At 40.5% G+C, this 5755-nt stretch overlaps 1 long non-coding RNA gene and 1 other non-coding gene across 2 annotated transcripts; both read left to right on the top strand.

The window, feature by feature from the left end:
• Positions 1 to 442: 442 nt before the first annotated feature.
• On the top strand, positions 443 to 2686 carry LOC108709245. The gene is made up of 3 exons (XR_001934598.2): positions 443 to 577; positions 1881 to 2018; positions 2513 to 2686. It is a non-coding gene; the product is annotated as an uncharacterized LOC108709245 (long non-coding RNA).
• On the top strand, positions 2312 to 2442 carry LOC121400853. Its single transcript, XR_005965976.1, has one exon.
• Positions 2687 to 5755: the final 3069 nt, after the last annotated feature.

The following is a 5755-nucleotide window of genomic DNA, read 5'->3' as shown; positions in this document are numbered from 1 at the left end:
CAGCTGCCATAAAGCAGGACAGGACTGCTGCTTACAATGGGGATCAGATAGGATCTGTGCAGCCACTGGGACAGAATGCTCTGTTATACAGATAGCTATAATCTCAGCTGCCATAAAGCAGGACAGGACTGCTGCTTACAATGGGGATCAGATAGGATCTGTGCCCTCTTCCTCTACCGAGCCCACGGTGAGGCTACAATAGGGGTTGTGGGTTTTCTGCCCTGAAGATACATAAATTAAGTTTATTGTTAACTTTAAATACTGCCGACAACTGAGCCAAGCATAAAGGGCAGTGGGGTGTGAGTCAAGAGTCAGGGGAAACATTGAAGTGAAACAAGCCGGAGGCTAATAAAGCAGATCTGGAGGGTCTGACCTGCCAATAGGGTCAGTGCTGATTCTAGTCCCGCCTTCTAAAGGACAGGGCCAAATAACCTATCCAATCAGTGTTTAGCTGCTCCTATAAAGTCACCTGACCTGCACCTGTTTGTTAGTGTTTTGTTTCCCTGCCCAACAGCAGGAGGATGATTGCGCTTTCTTTTGGGTGGTGCTGCTTAGTAGGACTGTGATCTGATAACAGGTAAGTGAGTTGTCTGGTGCTTCGTGCTAATTCTGCCCACCTGAAATAATCACACATTAGGGGTTACTGGGATTCTTTGCTTTTGTTCTGTAGCTGAACCTCCTGTGATTGGGAGGACATTGAGGTTTATGTCAAGGGAATGTTGCTATTCTGTGTTTAATGTGTTTATTGTACATCTACCTGGGCTCCCACTGGAAACACTTGGCCTTTATTTTCTCAGGGCCGTGCCCCATAGACACTCCCTGTCCTCTCTTACTCCTTGCCTGTTATTCAGGTGGGTTTTTCTCTCCAGACTTTTTTTTTTTCTCCCTCCAGCCTTTTGCAATTAATTAGAATATATGAAACTCCTAAATCTGTCATTGGCAAGTGTAACCCTTAACTATTTGTTTTTCGCAAAAAAAAAATCCTCAAACTTTTACAACAACTAATGTGGATGCAGACTGCACTGGATCTGAGCAACTGTGTGTTGTTTCACCTCCGTGTGTGGCAAAATCATACACTGCCTGTAACTGCTGACTTTCCATGCAGCATTAGACTTTTTTTTTCGTATTCATTCTAACAGGGGAGCAGGCAATCCTTGGTTTGTGGTGTGTTCCAGTGCAGTTTCCTTGATTGTTTAACCTATTCCTGCCAAGAACAAACAATGTGGATGTTGCAGTACAACTTGGATTTGCAACGTCATTGTTTCTGAAAAATACACCCATAAAAGCAACATGCTGCACTTACACCTTCATTAACAAAAAATCTCAACTGCAACCCACACCCTCTATTAATTAGCAGTTAATGAGGCTGTGGGCTGCTGTTCAAATGCCGAGTCAATATCTAATGAGCTGCTAATTGGCCTTTCAGCCTGGGCGTCCTGTGTTAGGATTACTATGTGTTGCATTATTATCTTTGGGTGCAGACTGTACTTGTTTCCATGTAGGATGCGTCTGCATTAATTAGCATTGTGCCCACTAGCATGAGCCTTTTTGAAAGGGATGAGGTGGGGCGCTAAAAGGTAGACCTATTGCCGGGGTGTAAGTATATAAGTTACATAAAGTCTGCTGCTAACCAACACTATTCACTACTCTGCAGTCTGTATAGGTTCCCAGTTGTTAGAGGTCTGTAGATGTTCCAAGCATCCATAGACTTGCTTTCAAATCTGTTGTCTGTCTCTATGGTGTATTTTACTCCAATTAAATTCTAGTATCGTTCACATTTTGTTCTCCACACTCCTGTTATGCATAGTCCAATATTACTCTTCTCAATGTTTCCATGGAACTGGTTTTATTTACCCTTTACAACTGTGCTTTTCTTGCAGTGTTGTCCTATTGTCAGGTGTGGAGGATCCCTGCTGCCTTCTACCAGCGCTACACTGATCTCTCCAAACTGAATTCTGTCACTATTGAGGCTCTCCGACCCCCTCCCATCTAGTTTAAGCGTGAGCCCATTGGCTGTGGTAAGACTTGAGTGATACTAGTGTTGCGTTAATGGCAGATAAGTGGCTTTTTCCCTGTTGAGTTTAAGGGTAAGGGCAGATTCGGGCAGAACAATCTTACTGAACTGCTATAATGAAAAATCACCAGCGGATTGGTGCTTTGTTTCCGCAGTCGCCCTAAGTTTCCTCATGCAGCGACTTCGGAAAACAAAGCACTGCTGTAGATTTTATTATACCCGGCGGAAAGATAGGGGAAGGCAGTTCAGGGAGATTGTGCCCTTACCATAATGGGATCAGTCAAGTGTTTCCCAGTGTGGGAGATTGATACTCGGACAGAGAGAAACTCTGCTGTGTCTGACACTAGATCTCCCTATAGTGACCCTGCCTTTTGATGACCGGGACGAAATGAGAGAAATCGTAACGGACAGATACGAGGCAGACAGGTTTTATAGTCTCTCTATCTGCTCTGATTTCACTTTAATACTTTGGCTCATTCTCAGTCTCTTTCCCCTCAGGACTCTGCCAATATCCAAGAATCGATGAGAGCGACTGTAAAATCGAGGGAGGTTCAGAGTAACCTTTACATCCAGCTCTGGGCCCTCTTGTATTGGGCGTTCGCCAATAGGCTCAAACTATATTTTGTTATTGTTTGTGGGAAATGTAAAATTACATTATCTGTTTTTTGTAAATTGGCTCTTGTGTTTTATTTTTTTCTTCCTATGGAATCTTTCATTAGGAGGCAACTTGCTCAATGCTTATTGCATTAAAGGAACAGTTCAGTGTAAAAATAAACTGGGTAAATGGATAGGCTGTGCAGAATAAAAAACTTTTTAGTTAGCCAAAAAAAGTTAGCTGCTTTTCAGCTCTGAGTTAGTGACTTGAATGGGGCCCACATGGGACATAACTGTTCAATGAGTTTGTAATTGATCCTCGGCATTCAGCTCAGATTCAAAAGCAACAGTTATGACCCATGTGCCTCCCCTCAAGTCTCTGATTGATTACTGCCTGGTAACCAATCCGTGGAAACCAAGAGAGCTGCAAAGCAGGAAGTAGTGTTCTGGCTATTATGTTGCACATCCATTCAGCCTTTATACATTACATTTTTGGCTAACTATATTTAAAACATATATATTTATATCTATTTACCCATATTTTTATACAATGGGTTGGCTGAGTGCTACAGTCTAACAAACTGGGGTTAGGGGCTCAAGTAACTTAGCCTTCTAGGGGTAATCTCCTAATAAGTTACATTTTTCTTTTGGGGGGGGGGAGGGAGTTATTTATTGAAGGCCAAACTTTAGAGTAATGTGAATTTTTTTTTTTTTTTGATTTTATTTACAATTCGAATGGTATTTATGAAAAAATTTTAAATCTGAAATTCGATTGCACAATCCTGACCCGAAAATTTGAATCTAATTCGAATCCGGATTTTTTTTTTTTTTTTCCTCCCATAGGAGTCTATGGGGTATAATTTTCTAAGCGAGATTAAAGTGGTTTCCAGGGTCAAATGTGATAAATCTCACTTTCAAATTCAACTTGTTGGTTTTAAAGTTGAATTTGTGAGTTTTGACAAAAAAAATAGAGAATTCAAATTTACCATTCGAACCTTGGTAAATCTGCCCCTTTGGAGTAGAAAAGGTGCTTTAGGAGATCCTTACACTGTTTTATGGTACACACACGTCTCTTGTGGGTCCTATGTGGACATCTGCCTGATGCATACTTGCTTTTGAGGTCTGCACAGGCTCCCATCGTGATCTGGTTATTAACCTGGGAAATGATTGTTTTGGTCATTCCAAGGCACTCTGGATATCTGATCCTGTACTGCCATCCTATACAAGTAACTTAACTGTGTGTGTGTGTATATATTGTTATCTCAGGACTTGCAATACCTCAGTATGACCACACAGTGGCAGCATTGATGCTTTGTCATTTTGTTGGGCAGATGTTCTTAGTGTGACTGCTTTTTCTGTTGAACATTTATAAACTGTATATGCAATGTGATTGGTGGTAGGATTGAGCTGGGTGATGGTTTTTCTCTTATTAAGGATTACGGTTTTTCTTTGGAATGATAAAACAGTACCTTTGTACCTGATCTGAACTAAGATAATTATGTTAGACTAGCCAATTCTGAGCAACTTTTCAATTGGGGCATTTTTTTTTTTTTTTTATAGATTTTAAATTTAACTTAAAGATGGGGCTAACTGACCCCATAAAAAAAAAAAAAGAAAAAAAAAGTTCTTTAAAGCACAAGGAAAGTTAAACTAAAGAAGTAGCTAGATATATTGTAAGTTATCTCTTGTGCTTCTGTACCAGCCCAAGGCAACCACAGCCCTTTAGTAGTAAAGATCTGTCTCCAAAGATGCCCCATAGCTCCCCATCTTCTTCTTTTCTGCTGATTCACTGCACATGCTCTGTGCTGCTGTCACTTACTGAGCTTAGGGACCCACTCACAATATACAGTACACATAGAATAGAAATGTCACAATATAAGGCTGATTAGTAATTAATACAGATAATTACTACATGGCAGCACAGAAACCAGTACAATTAGCATCAGAATTTAATAATCAGCCCTGTAGCATCAGCTTATATTACAGCCAACCTCATTTTCTGCTGGATAATTAGTGACGGCCCCTAAGCTTAGCTTCTCCCACTGAGCATGTGAGTGTCACAGACACTTTCCAAGATGGTGACCCCCTGTGACAAGTTTGAAGTCCTGGATCATTGCTGCTATTGACAAGCTGGAACTTTAGGCTGGTGCAATAAGAGCAGTGTATAAAATATGGCATTGGTTTAGCCCTATACATTTTCAGGGTGTAGTTCTTCTTTAAGGCCACAGTTGTTACTACTTATTACTCCTTTTTCTATTCAGGTCCTTTCTTTTTTATATTCCAGTCTCTTATTCAGATTCAATCAAATCAACCATCTTACTGAATATAACGCTAAATAACTCAAAACACAAATAATAACAAACTATTGCAAATTGTTTCAGAATATCACTCTCTACATCGTACTAAAAGTTAATTTAAAGTTGAACTACCCCATTAATCATTATTAATGTTTATTGTTTACATGATTTTCTAGTATATTTAGAGGCCATAGATGCACAGATAAGATCGTGCAAAACGAGTTTTCCTACGATGTTCGGTGGGCGAAGATCCAAATTAGGGAAAGATCAGTTATCTGGAAAATCCCTGGTCCTAAGCATTCTGGATAACAGGTCCCATACCTGTTTATGGATATTAGAAGTCACTGAGGGGTTCTGTGACCATATAAAGGCACAAGGCTGCAGGCTGAGTTATACAGGGAACTCTGAGTATCACTCATGTATTATAAGGGATAATGTACCCCCTACTGTAAATGATAAGGATATTAGAAGTCACTGAGGGGTTGTGTGACCATATAAAGGAACAAGGCTGCAGGCTGAGTTATACAGGGAACTCCGAGTATCACTCATGTATTATAAGGGATAATGTACCCCCTACTGTAAATGATAAGGATATTAGAAGTCACTGAGGGGTTCTGTGACCATATAAAGGCACAAGGCTGCAGGCTGAGTTATACAGGGAACTCTGAGTATCACTCATGTATTATAACTGCAGCTCCCAAACAAGTTTCTCGGTGGTGAAAGTGCTGAAAATGATTCCTGACGACTTTATTTAAGATTTTGTCTGTGCTGCTGAATGTACTGTTCCACAGGCGGCCTGCGAAAAAACCCACACCTGGTAATTGCCAGACTCTTGTTTAACCCTTTTAGT

The sequence above is a fragment of the Xenopus laevis genome, chromosome 2S (genome assembly GCF_017654675.1).
Source record: "Xenopus laevis strain J_2021 chromosome 2S, Xenopus_laevis_v10.1, whole genome shotgun sequence".
In the NCBI taxonomy this organism is placed as follows: Eukaryota; Metazoa; Chordata; class Amphibia; order Anura; family Pipidae; genus Xenopus; species Xenopus laevis.
Note: the sequence above shows the minus strand (reverse complement) of the source record. Positions and strands in the feature narration are given on the sequence as shown.